Consider the following 16358-nt stretch of genomic DNA (forward strand, 5'->3'; position numbering starts at 1 on the left):
CATACAGTATATCCTTAAGAATAATGGAATTGGCCCTTACTATGTAAAATATTACCTGAGTCTTTGTGTGTACAAACTTAGTACTTTGGATCTACAGGGTGGGACAAAAATTAATTATTTATTAATTACTGTATTATTTTCCATAAAAACAACTGCAAACCTACTTTTGCTGCACCTGTATTTCAGAATTGGCACAGGGTCTCCATGTTGCAGCAAGACAGTAATGAGGATGCTGAAAACGTTGCACTATTTGATACGAAGCAGAAACAGCTAATAGACCCCAAACATTCAAAATCAGACACCAAGTGGCATCATTTTCTCATTCATTCTTTCGAGTCAATTTAATTGTACTCCTTCTTCTCCATGAATTGTTGCCTTCATGGTGACAATTATCTTGCTGTCATGTGACTTTGGGCAGTCAAGCATGTTAGAAGTACACTAATGGTTGGTGTGCATTGATAGATCATATTGATGAAGATGGAAAAAGCCACTGGGTGTTAGAGTCCAGGAAGGCATCCCCTCAAGAAAATAAAACTGTGTTAGGGGCCAAGTCAAGAATATTCTGGCCAGGACGTGTTGCCTGTCCAGTGCTGTGGGCGATATTCACCTTCTGGGCTCCCTTCTCCTTCAGAGTGAAGTGGGTGGCAGTGCTTACCCTGGGTGTGGTGCTACAAGGTGCCAACCTGTATGACTACAGCAGGTGCAAAGTGGGCAGTGGGAAGAATTTAACCAGCATGGCTACATCTTGTGTTGGAAAGTAGTTTCAAGACAAAGCACTGGAGAGGATCAGACTTCCTGAAGAGAGGGAGAGCAAACCTGTGTGTCCTGTTATGCTGGGGAACAACTAAAAGATTCTTGACTTTGAACCTCTGAAAACTCAGAACATGTTGAAGAGAAGAGTGTTTTTTTTGTTTTTTTTTTCCTACTGAATCCCAGTCCAGGTGATTTCAATGAACAGTCAAGCCTAAAAGATGTTTTATCTTATAAATCTATTCTTTTTCTTTCTCTAATGGGATATTGTACAACATGCATTTTTATTAATGGTATTTCTTGGAAAGCAATATATGTAACAATCTACAAACTATTATAGCATCTATAAATTCTATAGTATGTATACTCTAAAGACTGTTGGAATAGTAATCAACAGATTATTTTTGAATGTATACACTGTTAAATTTTTTAAAGATATTTAAGTGAATAAGTGTCTTTTTCAGGGTGATAGCTTTGAAGATATATATATATATATATATATACACACACATACACACACACACATACATAATCCTGTATAATAATAATACACACACACACATACATAATCCTGTATAATAAAAGCCTAATATACAAATCAACCAAATGGCAGAACTACCAGTGGAGCAACCGGTCACTATAATGCACATTGACCACAAGAGGGCAGATGCTCAATGCAGGAGCTGTCCTCAGCTTGCAGGCCCCAGGCCAGTCAAGGTGGGTGCCAGCAAATTGCCCCACTGGTCGCCCTGCAGAGGGAGGCAATCAGTGGTGGTATCAAGGGGCGGGGCCAGCTGGCAAGTGGGCTGGCACCACCCCCTAATCACCCCACCAGTCGCCTTCAAGGAGAGTGCCAGCGGGGGGCCCCCCAATTGCCCTGCTGGTCACCCCACAGATAGGCCCTAATCACCGGCCATGCCTAGGGACCCTACCCATGCATGAATTTCGTGCACCGAGCCTCTAGTGTATATTCTAGACTCAGAGGGCATTCAGAGTCTATGGCAAGTAAGGGAGTTATCTTCCTTTTTGTTTAAATATGTTCTCAAAATGCTTGGTCATCCCAGTTCTTGGATCCCCTGATAGAATTCCCTGTGGCAGATGATTATTTTAGCAATTCAGAGTCTTGGCATTTGCTCTGGGTTTCCCCTTAGTGAGTAACAGGAGATGTTTTTTCAAAGACAAAGCAGCTTTCTAAACCATCTTCTTAAATCTGTGATTCTGGCAGTCGTGGGCAGGGCAGGAATTTCCTTTCCACAACTCAGAATTATTGAGACAGTTGTCAAGCAGGATCTACCTGCCTATGTTCTCATGCTTAGGGCGTCCTCCTTACCTCATCGTTCCACCCTCTTTAAAAAAATCACCTGGGAAAGCAAGAGTATGACTAAGGCCATATTCAGTACCACTAGAGATTTTGCTAGAAGCCCAGGAAGAATTATTATAAACAAAATCCGCGACATATCTGACCAATGAACTGGTCATTCAGAAGTTCTGAGCTCAAATACTAGTAAAGCCCCAGCTTGTCCAATGAAGTGCCATCACGTGGAAGGTCCTGTTACCTCAGAGAAGTAACTTTGGAAGGATTCAATAATGTTAAAAGTGGGCAGTTCAGGAACAGAATAAAAAGATTCTTTCTTTTAACCAGTGCTTTCTAAAGGAGAAGGGCATGCCCTGCATGTCTTTGGAAGTAGGAGCTGATGAACCCTCCGTGAGGATTTAAGTGGGATTAAAAATTTCTAAATGTCCATACAGTTTGGAGTCAATAAGAACATATGCTGCCCTAACCGGTTTGGCTCAGTGGATAGAGCGTCAGCCTGTGGACTGAAGGGTCCCAGGTTCAATTCTGGTCAAGGGCATGTACCTTGATTGTGGGCACATCCCCAGTAGGGGTTTTTGCAGGAGGCAGCTGATCGATGTTTCCCTCTCATCAATGTTTCTAACTCTCTATCCCTCTCCCTTCCTCTCTGTAAAAAATCAATAAAATATATTTTTTAAAAAGAGAACGTATGCTGTATAACACTTCTGAAGTTTTATTCTCTTAGAGAACTTAATATGCTTTTAAAAGATGGGTTTCTGGTCAATTGATGTTTGGGAAACACTGGGTGTCATATTTTTTTCTCAAACACATGGTGCATATTAGTCTATTATATCTCTGGCTGGGCCTGTGTTTTAACCAAATACTTTACAAATGTTTCCAATCCAAAAACTGGCTTTTCTCTTTCAAGGTTTATTTTCAAGGCTTTTGGAAGAAAGGTTTTGTTTGGTTTTGCTTTGTTTTCTGCAAAATTCTGGTTAACTTGTTAAGGACACCAGACAAACAAAGGGTTTAGGATGACATATTGCCCTAATAATGTATATTTTTAAACAATATGCTAAATTCCAGTAGTCAAAAAACATAAGACAGAATCTTAAAATGTGGGTCTTTTTAATTGAATTTATTGTGGGGGACACTGGCTGATAAAATTATGTAGGTTTCAGGGGTATAATTCTATAATACATTCCTGTATATTGTATTGTGTGTTCACCACCTCAAGTTTAAAATCTATGTGTGTTTTAAATCAAGTTAGCATGGCTTCCTTCTAGAATGACACCTAGTTTAACTTCTAAGCTATGCTACATAATTCAAAATACTTGACTGTAAAGCTCATAACTTTCTGAGCGGGTGTGTGGCTCACGGAAATGCTTGCTCAGAGGGAGACAGTGTTGTTACCTGCCCAGAATCATTGCACCTGGAAGAAGGGAGGGGCATCATTTCACACCCTATTCATGCTAATACTACTCATGAATGACTGTGGCAGCCATTTCATTCACACAGCAGAAATATTGGCGAACTTCATTTTATGAAGGCTATGTTCACTTAGATGTCATGAATCAGCTACTTCCTTAAAAATAACCTTCTAGTCTAGACCATATTGAGATAGGATAGAAAGAAGTTAATTGGGAGAAGAATGCTGCAAAGAATTAGGGATGATGCTGACTTAATCTTTTCCTCTCATGCTAACAGTCACACAATTCTTTTGTTTAACTTGCATGCTTATATGGCCAGTAAAACACATTTAGTTAACTGATAGGGTTTTCTGTTAGTATTTTTTATCCTTTAAAGCCTTTCATTGGCTTATAGAAAATGAACATATTAGACATACATATGCAATGATAAAAGGGGGGCTTTGACAATTGTTTTTCTTAAACTGGTGGGATACCAGAAGATGCATTCCAAATGGAAATTACTTCAGTAAATAATAGGCAATGAATACTTCTTGATTAGTTCTGTGTATAAGGCACTTGGTAACATGCTGTAGACAGTTTAACTTTGAATGAGCTATGCTCTCTGCCATCAAAGAGATAATGTTCTAGCAAAGAGGAGCACAAATAACTGTAGTACAGAAAATATATAATACAAACCATACATGAGATGCAAAGAAATAAATAGAAGACAGAAATTTCCAGCCATAGGGATTAGGAAATATTACAGAAAAGACATCATTCAAGTCAAGTTTATATTTTTTCCAATTCTGATTATAAAAATGTTTTTATTAGATAAAATTTGAATAAAAGCATACACATATTTCCTAAAGTCACTAAAAACATTCTCTTATAATGTAGAGATGACTATTGTTGACTTTTTTACAACTTGTAATTTTCACATATACCTACATGTGTTCCCAACATTATAAACACATAAAATACAGAGATTGTAATGTTCTTAATTTATTTAAAATTATAGTCTAAACATTTTTCTTTGCCATTAATTTTCTGTAAAATATCATTTTTTAATCTCTAGTAATAGGACATAGCTAGATTCTCTACTTCCAAATGTATATCCCTAATCTAGTTATAAGAAAGCACCAGAGACACCAGAATTGAGGGAAATTCTACAATATAACTGGCCAATATATTTCAAAATGTCAAGTTCATAAAGAACAAAGAAATACTTTGGTACTGTCCTTAAATGGAGGAGACTAAGGAGTCATGACCCTAACTTCAACATAGGATTCTGAATTAGATCCTAGACCAGAAAAAGAGCACTAGTAGAACAATTGGTGAAATTCAAGTATGGTCTTATTAATATCATATAAATGTTAACTCCCTCATTTAGATAATAGTACTATAGGTAGATAAGATGTTAACATTGGGGAAGAGGAATGAGGAATATATATAGAAACTCCATGCAATATTCTTGTAGCTTTTTAAAATAAGTCTGAAATTATTTTAAAGCACAAAGCAAAAGATAAAAAGACAAAAAAGTGAATAAAGCATGAAAATTTAAAGCAAAAAATATGATTTTTATGGCACCATAATGCTTCATTATGTGGATATGTTTTAATTCAATCAATTCTTATTATTGGCATTTATTTTGTCATTTCTTTTTGCTATTATCCTATCTAATAATAGAGTAACATGTAAATTACCATCACTCCGCTAGCCCACGATTGGGCGGCGGGAGGCTAGGGGGCGGGACTCAGGGTGCCCTATTCGGCCATTGAGAGGCATGGACCGGCTGCCACTGAGGGGGACTACCCTGCTGTTGAGAGGCGCAGGGGGCGGGACTCCCGCCCCCTGTGCCTCTCAACGGCCAGATCCGCGGCCGCTGAGGGGGCCTGCTGCAGACACCCAGTTGCGCCTCTCAACAGCAGGGTAGCCAGGTGTCCGCGGCAGCCCCCCTCAGCCGCCGTTGAGAGGTGCAGGGGGTGGGAGTCCCACCCCCTGTGCCTCTCAACAGCAGGGCAGCCCCCCTCAGCGGCCGCGGACCATCAAAAGTGGGGGAGCTGGGTGTCTGTCTGCTCTGGCACCAGGCCTTTCAGAAGCCTCCGCCGAGCCAGAGGCTTCTGAAAGGCCTGGTGCACCAGCGGACAGGCACCCAACTCCACCGCAAAAACGAAAGCGTGTAGGGGACCCTACACGTGCATGATTCAATCATGCACTGGGCCTCTAGTAAATAATAATGTAATGACCTTTCTATACATAAGTCTTTCCTGAAATGGAAGATATCTTATTACTGAAAGTGTGATGGAGAAGAAAAGATAAATTCATACATGGAAAAGAAATGGTCTGAGGAAATGTGTGAAGAAGCAGTCACCCAGCATGACTCATGTACTATATGAAATCATGGTTCACGGAAGAGCAGGGTCTTCTGGGAGAGAAGTTCTAGATTGGGCCACACTGGTGAGATGGTGTTACTCTGTAGTAGGCCTTAAGGTCACGGACTCTGTACTTCAGTTGATATGGAAATTTGCCTCAAGATATTTCTTTTTTCCATTTGACTCCTTCTAATATCTAACTTAATATTTGTGATGCTAGGGATGTTTAGGAATAAAAAATGTTTATGAGATTAGTAACATCATAAAAGGAACTTAGACTCTGAAAACAAGACCATTTCCTAAGTCTATGCAAAAAAATAGTTATTCCTTTCCATTTAGAATGGTGAATATTTGAAAATTTGACCTTTAACAGACTGAGAATCAGTTGACTGTAAGGGCCAGAAATAGACCTGTAATCATTTGCCTTTGACATGTCCTGGAAATTGTTCATTTTTCACAATAATTTAATATAGATAGATGAAACAGTAATAGGGAAATGCCCTTTACATAGATGAGATACATTTAATAATAGTACTTATCTTTAACTAACACCTTACATATTATAAATCATATATTCAAAATGTCATCTAAACTTCAAGAGAGACATGAGCTCAGTGATAGCTATTTTGAAGCCTATTACTCCAAAAGCTTAACCTTTAGTTAAAATTCTATGAACCTAGATTCAAGTCATTGAAGCAACTTATCTCTGTTATATAAATATTATATAAATACATTACATCTTCCATTGAATTATTCTTGATTGAATTTCTTAATATTGCAACTGGGTTTCCTGTTCAATATTAACTTCTGAAAAATAATACAGGAAATTTACTTAGTCTATTAGTATTTGGTATAGTGTTAACACTTTAACAATAGGAGATATGGATATTTAAATTTAATCAATAGTCCCACAGTATACAACATTTACATTTAACTGAGCTATTTCCTTTCTATGTACAGGATATTTGAAAATCTGTTTCCCATCCCTTTCTTGAGGGAAACAAATTTAAATGTATTATTATCTTTGTATAAATAGATTAGATGAGTACCTAGTAAATTGGTTTTGAAGGCCTCTGAGCAAAACTGCTGCCACCTCAAATGTCCCAATTATCAATAAAGGATGGCCTTTGTAGGCTTATTGGCACGCAATAAGCTGTGGTCTAAGAAGAATTATGCCAGATGTCAGTGCTGAAGCCCACAAGCCAAAGATCTCCACAGTGCGTATTCTCCCTTCATGCAACACATATTAATGAAAGCCACTTTGTTGACATAGAGAGGGTGGGAGTTCCTGGTGGTCTTTGACTGGTGGGCATTGACTTCTGCTAGTATTTTATCAGCGATTAGTTATGTTGAACAAACTCCAAAAGAGTCTGGAGGTTTGGGCTAGAAAGAAATGATACAAGTTTATTCAACTTTGTAAACTGGCAACCCACTTAGGTAAAAACTAAAAAGTGTTTCAAAGAAGAAAGAAAAGTTAAAAGTTTGACAGTAAAAAAGTACATTCTTAAGAATTATCAGTCACTCAACAGCAACAAAAAACAATCCAATTAAAAAAATGGGCAGTTGACCTGAATAGACACTTCTCCAAAGAGGACATACAGATGGCCAATAGAAATATGAAAAGATGCTGAACATCACTAGTCATCAGAGAAATTAAAATTAAAATCACAATGATATATCATCTCACACCTGTTAGAATGGCTATCTTCAATAAATCAACAAATAACAAGTGTTGGAGAGGATGTGGAGAAAAGAACCCTTATGCACTATTGGTGGGAATGCAGATTGGTACAGCCACTATGGAAAACAGTGTGAGGGTACCTCAAAAAATTAAAAATGGAACTGTCTTATGACCCAGCAATTCTACTTCATGGTATATATCCAAAGGAACCCAAAACACAAATTTAAAGGAATATATGCACCCCTATGTTCATTGCAGCATTATTTACAACTAGAGGCCCAGTGCATGAAAATTCATGCACTCAAGGGGGGCCCCTCTCACAGTCCGGAGCCCTCAGGGGTTGGAGGTGACCCGGCGATGCCCCCATCACACCTGGTTATCTGAGCCTCGGGCAGCCCTGGGCGGCTGGGCAGCCACCATCCAAGGCTTGCCTGCACCTTGGGCCAGCCCTGGGAAGCTGGGGGGCTGAGGGGACTGGGGAACTCCAGAGGCAGGCATCCCAGCAGGGCTAAGGGGACTGGGCGCCGCCATCTTGTGGCTGTGAGTGCCGCCATCTTTGAGGGCATGGCAGTCAATTAGCATATTCCTTCTTTATTGGCTGTAGTTGCTATGTTTGTGAGGGCATGACTTTAAATTAGCATATTCCCTCTTTATTAGATAGGATAGCCAAGATGTGGAAGTAACCCAAGTACCCATCAATAGATAAGTGGATAACAAAGTAGTGGTACATATATACAATGGAATATTATTTGGCCATAAAAAAGTATAAAATCTTACCATTTGTGACAGCTTGGGTGGACCTAAAGGGAAGGGACTAGAACTTGACTTGGATAGTGATAAAGAGATATTGTGCCAAATTGAGTGGCAGTAATATTTGAGAGATGTTTAAAACCACATCACCCTCTCTAGACATTCAAGTACAATAAAGAGATAAAATCTGATCAATAAGACTTCATGAGGTACATGGGGAAACATATGGCACAGTCTGCCAATGACAAATGGCACAGCTAAATGAAAAGGACACTAGTCTCAGAGTTAGAAGAAAGTTATTTTATTCCAGGCTTTCACATCAACTACTAATGTGAGTTTGGGCTAGCAAATTTCCCCTCTGACTCTCAGCATCCTAATTGGTAACACAGAAAAAGGTCAGGGACATGACTAATTAACCTTACTTTCATTAACAAGGTTTTTGACCCTAAATATCATATATTGGTGGCAATGCACTTTAAATAGCAAGCCCATGGTAAACAGAAAATGAGAACAATCTACTAATATTCTTGCTTTTTAAATAGAAGTAGAGACAGAACTGAATGTTTAAATAAAGAATTCCATTCCATTGCTACTCAAAATGTATCCTTCAGCATCATCTCCTGAAGCTTTTTGGAATCTGGACTCTTGGGCCCTACCCCAGACCTACTGAACCAGAACCTGCAGTCTAATAAGATCCCTGGGTGATTTGTGTGCAGAATAATGTTGGAAAATACACTGCCCTAACCCATAGCTAGTATGTTCTAGTAAACTTCACAAATCTCACCTCCCCTTATCATCATTCTTGATTTCAGTGCCTGGCACATTGCAGGGTGGCTGTGATGGGTGGTAGAAAGAGAACAGGATTCGCTGATGCTGCTGAGAATGGTTCTTCCCATTTCTGATCTTTCCTTCCAGGTTGAGATGGGATTTTTCAGGCTTCTCTTCCCCTTCATGATGCCTTTCCAGGAATGGCAGAATGTCATTTGGTTAATTTTGAGGGAATATCTAGGAATGCTTAGTGTAGTTTCTGACTTTTTCCTTTTGGGAATTAGCTGGCCATAGAGATCGTGCATTCTTCACTGTCCTCCATGGGCGCACCTTCCCTCCTGGAGAAGGTTTGCTGTGGTCCAGTTTGTCTATACTTCTGGCTGGCTACTTGAGCTTGCCTAATTCTGGGTTAAGTTTAAGAGGCCCATCTGGTGCTTTAATTTTTGTCAGTAATTAAGGTGGTTATTCTTTGTCTTGCTTTATATTTTTCTCAGAAATGGATGTGGGAAAGTGATGGCATTTTTAGACACCCTCCACAATCCAGGAGTTAATTATTTTTTTAAAAGATATTATATTGATTTCAGAGAGGAAGGGAGAGGGAGAGGGAGATAGAAATGTCAATGATGAGAGGGAATCATTGATAGGCTGCCACCTTCACGGCCCCCCACCTGGGATTGAGCCCACAACCAGGGCATGTGCCCTTGACCAGAATCGAACTTGTGACCCTTCAGTCCACAGGCCGACACTCTGTCCACTGAGCAAAACTAGCTAGGGCCAGCAGTTAGTTATTAATGGACCTGAATCTGGTTCAGGTGTTCACTAATGATTAAACCTCTTTATTTGCTGAAAGTCAATTCTCTCCTCTGGAAAGTGGGATGGTCGGATGAAAGCATTGGTTTCCAGACCTGAGTAAGCCTTAGAATTACCCGTGGGATGGAGAAGACGGTTTCTGAACCCAAATCTGTAGCAATGGGGCCCCCAAACCTGCATGTACATAGGAGATTCAGGTGATGCAAACCTGGAGATCAATTTTGGGGATCTCCTTGTCCTTGCTACTCAAAATGTGATCTGTCTTCTAGCAGCAAAGGCACTGCTTGGGAGCATGCTAGAAATGTAGACAGTTTGGCTCTGCTCCAGAAGCACTGAACCAGGATCGGCATGTTAACGAGGTTGCCAGATACTTTTATATGCACATTAAGGACTGATAAGCCTTGCCCTGGACTGTATTATCTCAACTGTCTTTCCCACACTGGAACTGTTGGGATTCTATTTCTTTTTCATTGCTTTATCTCTGGTTCCTGGCATATAGCAAGGTGCTCAATAAATATTTATTGACCAAATTAATCCATTTGCTGTTCTGTTCAGTGGAATGTGACAGCAGCTTAAATACTTGGTCATGATCCCATGGGTTTATCCTTTAATAAACACAGCAAACAGAGGCACCAATCTATCTCTCTGGCCACTGATAGTTAGAACAAGTATGGATCCAAAATCTGGCTAATATATGCTTCCTACCCTTGTCTGAATTCTGATCATAGTTTGATGAGAAAAAATCTTCTAGAAAGTTATGTTGCTCAACTTATAATTTGTGTTCCTTCCTATTGTCTTACCAAATTCAAAGGGCTTCTCTTAGATTTATACTCCTTGATTTCTTTGTGGTATTTAACAGTGGAAGCTTGCTTGGCATTCATATTGCAGATTTCTTAACTCTGTTTTTGATCACTTTTTCTTAAACATTTTTTGCAGTCTCCTCTTCTTCTTAATCTATTTTTTTATAAAAACTATCCATCTTTTATGACATAGCTCAAGTATCACTTTTAGAATGAAGTTCTGAAGTCTCTGTTTCCAAGATTTTTATCCACTTTACATGTGCTGGAGAGAAAAGATCAAAATGAAAAGCATGATACCTTTAACCACTGTGAGTTTCATGAGTCCAGCACAATTTTACAGACATAGCAAATGGTGCATAGATAAATATGTTCATAATTGGGGCCCCTTTTGTTACGTTGGAGGAGGAATTGCTGAATAGGGGTGGCCCAGGGTGGTGAATTACCCCACTGGGCCTTTAAAGAAACTCCATATTCCTGAAACCTGCTCCTGCTGCAGATATTAATTTAAGAGGTCTGAGAATGTGAACCTAGAATTTATATTAAAAAATAGATATTTCCCCAGGTGATTCTAAAGCATGGCCATGGTTGGTATCTACTGAAATATCCAGTTTTGTAGATAAGAATGTTCTTTTGGAATAGATTCCAAAGTCTAACCATTATTAAGAAGGCTTTCTATCTCATCCTGTTAGCCAAACTTTGGATGACCAAATATAAAATCTGATATTTTTTAAACAAACAAAGAAAAAAGAAAATTTAGACACAAATACAAAGCTGACAAAGATTATAGTAGCATAGTCCAACAACTCCTTAATACAAGTTTGGGTTGGCCTTTGCTCTGACCAGGAATGAAATCAAAAGGTAGCCTGGTTTTGATGTGAGTTAAGCATGTTTCTATCATTTATGAAGATAATTATTACACGGTTGTAGTATCTAAGAGATATCATGAATAAAAATAGAATTTCCTTCCATGTAAAAAGGAGGAGAAAATGCCTTAAAACTTATTGCCAAATTTTCACTTGGATTATTAGTTATTTCTGAAGTAGTATCAAGCCATTCCATTATTGACAGTCAGGCTCAGAATGTCATAAAATGTTACTCACAGGACATAGCTGGGACTTAATTCTGCTGCCTCCACTCATCTGCAGTGTCCAGTGAATTTATGGAGCTTGGCCCAGGTGTTCTAATTCATTTCAACAGGTGTTCTCAAACTTCCTTTTGAAAACTTGTTTTCAAATTGGATTTCTTTGTCATGTCAGTTGGTAAACAATAACATACTATTCTTCTTAGTAGCTGAAGAAGAGGCAGTGGGCACACATGCTTGACATGCTTAGAGTGTAAAAGTGTTTGGTGACATTTGCTACGGGACAGGTTGTGCCTGTTGACTGGCTCTGGAACCTCCTGGCTCTGGATAAGTGCTTGTTGACTTTCTTCCCAGCTTTGCTCAGCAGATCACCACTGAGCTTCATTATAAGAAACTGTGCCTCACTGTGTCCTTCTGTTTGTGCCAACCTATATTTGTTTTGCTGCCACACTTAATTCAATATTCTGTTGGTCAACCCAATGTCACCCTTGGGAGAAGAAAACTTTGAGCATGTATCTGACTTACAATGAGCCTTTAGCTCAGTTGACTTGAGTATGGTAAAAAGATAAAGGACCAACTTTCCATGAGCCAGTTGGCATTGCATAGAGCAGTGGTCGGCAAACTGCGGCTCGCAAGCCACATGCAGCTCTTTGGCCCCTTGAGTGTGGCTCTTCCACAAAATACCATGTGTGGGCACGCACGTACATTGCGATTGAAACTTCGTGGCCCATGCGCAGAAGTTGGTTTTCGGCTCTCAAAATAAATTTCAATCGTTGTACTGTTGATATTTGGCTCTGTTGACTAATGAGTTTGCTGACCACTGGCATAGAGCAAGGGCTCTCAGACCTGCAGCATAAGCTGTAGCTTTGAGTTTGTTAGAAATGCAAATTCTTGAGCTTAAGACCAGTACTGAATTAGAAACTCTGGGGTTGGGGCTCAGGGCTCAGCAGTCTATGGTTTAATAAGCCCTCCAGGTGATTCTGAGGAACACTCAACTATGAGAACCTCTGACTCAGAAAAACATTCATTCAGTAATTATTTGGTCTTCATCAATAAATATTTATTCATTTCTACCATGAGCCAGGCACTGCCAGGGACATCAAGGTGCTGGAGGCAAAAAGGGAGTAAAACAAACCCCTTTAATAGGGTTGCTCTAGGGCCCAAAGCTACAACACTGATTCCAACTCCAGAGAGTTGGGTGGGAGAAATTGACAATGTGATTGGTTCAACATTTGTCTACTATAATTTTGGACCAAAAAAGTATTATTTCCCAAGAAGGAGGACAAAACATTTCTCTGATTTACGGTGGGGGAAAGTATAATCCAAGCACTCCCATGTAGGACTACACTGCACAGAGTTATGTCAACAAGAAATGAGAGTGAACATTTTACATTTACACCATGGACTACTATGCAACAGTAAAAAGAAGGCTCTCTTAACCTGTGAGACAGCATGGAGGGACCTGGAGAGTATTATGCTAAGCAAAATAAGCCAGTCAGAGAAAAGACAAGTACCACATGATCTCACACATATGTGGACTCTAATGAACAAAATAAACTGATGAACAAAATAGATCCAGAGAAACAGAAGCATGGAACAGACTGTTGAATCTCAGAGGGAGGGCTGAGGAGGGTGGGTGGGTGGGAAGAGATCAACCAAAAAATTTGTAATCATATATGCATAACCCATGGACACTGACAATAAGGTGGTGAAGGCCTGGGGTGGGGGGCTGGATGACTAGAAAGGGTCAATCAGGAAAATGTGGGACATATATAATACTTTCAATAATAAAGATTAAAAAATATTTTTAAGAGGACCACCTTTCATTTTATAACAGTATTATTTGATATATGTGAATATATGTATACACAATTAGACACACATTCTACTGGTAAATACAAAGCACAAAAATAATCAGAAACATTATGCTTTGGGCCACACATTTAGGTGATGACAAATTAGGGTCTAGAACAGAGGCATGAGTCCTAAGAGATTAATGCCTCTCTATCCTAACACCCAAACTCATGACATCCATGGACATGGAAATATGTCATGCCCTTGAAGTTGAGATATTAATGGCTCAAGCAACTTTTATTGGTTTTATAAATGAGATTCTAAGATAGCATCTTATTGGATTTTTTTTTCCTGCTCAAAAGTTTTAAAACCACACTATCATATTGCCTTGATTAGGAAAAAATCCTACCAGCCCTGGTTGGAAATTAGAGCTATAAAAAATGATAAGTGCACATTTATGAGTGCCAGTCTGTACATAAAGGCAGATATTTAAAATGGGACTTGAAGAGCATGGGTATGATTCTGCCACGTCTTTTCAGTGCACTGCATGCTCTCAGCATTTTTAATGCACTGAAATGCTTTGGAGGTCTGGTCTCTCTTTTACCATCCTCCCTTAGAAATGCTGTTCTCCTCCCTGGTGGTATGGCTGCAGGGGGCAGACAGTGGGAAAGCTGAGGCTGAAGGCCTGTAAGAGAGGTGGAGGTCAACTACTTCACGTTCTGTGCACAGACATTCAGTTGCAGAAACCAGGTGCTCTGCAAAAAATTCTAGTTTCTCCTTTTGGCTCATCCCAAAGCATTGAAAATGGATGAACATGCTCCACGTGTCTGAATATGTAGGCCAGCTTTTAGGAATGAATTACGCTGTGGTTGCTTCAAGTACTGTTCACAGGGCTCTCGAAACAAATTGCAATTGCTTTTAAAAATAGCTTATTATGTTTTCCTCGGAGTGCCAAACCTTTGAACATTTAAATGATTACATTGGCCCTAAGTAAATCCCCAGACTTCAGAAGGCCCCTTATAATTTTTCCCGTTTTTGTAAATCTGCATGAAACTTTTACTGTGATTTCCATTTACTAAGCTTGCAGTTCATAGTAAATGCATTTTTGTTGTAGGTTCTGTTTGTGTGGCAGAGTGTTCTGTGTCAGGAATAATAGAACACTAAATTTACTGAACACTAGGAAGGTATAAATTCTCTACGAGCAATCTCATTAAAACAATCAGAATGCTGCTACAATAGCCAAACTCGTATTTCCTAATTTATAGATGAGCAAACCAAGATTATGAAAGTTTTGGTAACTCTCCCAGTGTGAAACATTTAATACGCAACCAAGCTCTGTTAAATCAACTCTGCTTGGTACAAATTCTGTGTAGCTAAAAATTGGTATAGTATCCATTCCAGATGTTGTTGAGTGATACAACTGAAAGATCAATACTTTAGGGAATAATGAGAGTGAGTGACAATTTTTCTATAATCCATTGCTATAATGTAATCAGTATGTATCAGCACGTATGCAACAAATAAATGGGATGAACAAGGACTTATCCCACAAGATGCTTTAGTCCTGTTCTGTGCTTTCCAAGACAATAACACTAGTCGGTCACCTGTGTCTTTTTAAATGTAAGTTTAATTAAAATTAAATAAAATTTAAAACTCCATTCCTCAGTGATTCTAGCCACATTTGGTAGTGTCGCATGGCTAAGGGCTACTATATTAGACAGTGCAGATACAGAATGTTTCTATGATAACAGAAAATTATATTAGTGCTGCTCTAGTTGAACTCTGAGTAATTAACTACATCTGTAAAAGTATGGTAAGTGGAAATGTTTTCTGATTTGACACAGTTGAGGAGATAAGCAGTCACTCTTCGGTACATTGAAATTGTATCTTGTTATTAATTAAATCTTCAAAGCCAATAGTGTAGTAAAGAAAACATTGCTAACTGTGCTGTGCTGCAAAGAAGATGTAGTTGCGTACTAGGATTCAATAGTTTTGCAATACAAGTTTTCCTATTTAAATTGTAGTGAAACACGGAAGCAATCCCTGCTGTAGATTGCAATGTGGGTTAAAACATGCAATTATCGCCGAAACCGGTTTGGCTCAGTGGATAGAGCGTCGGCTTGCGGACTCAAGGTCCCAGGTTCAATTCCGGTCAAGGGCATGCACCTTGGTTGCAGGCACATCCCCAGTGTGGGGTGTGCAGGAGGCAGCTGATCGATGTTTCTCTCTCATCGATGTTTCTGGCTCTCTATCCCTCTCCCTTCCTCTCTGTTAAAAATCAATAAAATATATTTTTAAAAAATGCAATTATCTTTGTAGAAGTTCATTAATCATGGTTCATCTCGAAGATTTCTAAATTAAGGACATTGCTCTAAACTAATCTTAAACAGCCACACAAGGGATAAATAGAGCTATGAGGTACTAACTGCCATAGGTCCTTATTTAAGGAACCAAAGGGCATAAAATCAAATGAAAGTATATCATCTCTGCTGCTGCTTCTAGTGCTGTGCTGTCTGAAACTTTCTTCTCTAAATTTGACCTTCTATTGATTGCTTTTTGATGCATAATGCACAGCCCATTGGATCAGAGGTTGATTTTTAAGGCATGTTTTGTAACTTGGACTTAATGTATATCTTTCTTTTTCCCAAGTAATATATTAAATGGGGAAATTTTTCTTTTATAATGAAAGGTCATTTAGTTTTTATGGGTATTTCTGCTACCATTGAACCATGAAATAGTAGTTGGATGAAATGAGAATGAAAAGGTTACAGCTAGGGAATGCTTAATGGAATCAAAGATACCATGTTCATCTTTCTTTAATTTTTTTAAATATATGTTTAATGATTTAA

General features: G+C 39.0%; 1 pseudogene; it reads left to right on the top strand.

The window, feature by feature from the left end:
* The first annotated feature begins 204 nt into the window (after positions 1-204).
* Positions 205-799, top strand: LOC103292040 (Golgi apparatus membrane protein TVP23 homolog B-like; annotated as a pseudogene).
* The last annotated feature ends 15559 nt before the right edge of the window (positions 800-16358 follow it).

Source organism: Eptesicus fuscus, chromosome 10 (assembly GCF_027574615.1).
Source record: "Eptesicus fuscus isolate TK198812 chromosome 10, DD_ASM_mEF_20220401, whole genome shotgun sequence".
NCBI classification, from domain to species: Eukaryota; Metazoa; Chordata; class Mammalia; order Chiroptera; family Vespertilionidae; genus Eptesicus; species Eptesicus fuscus.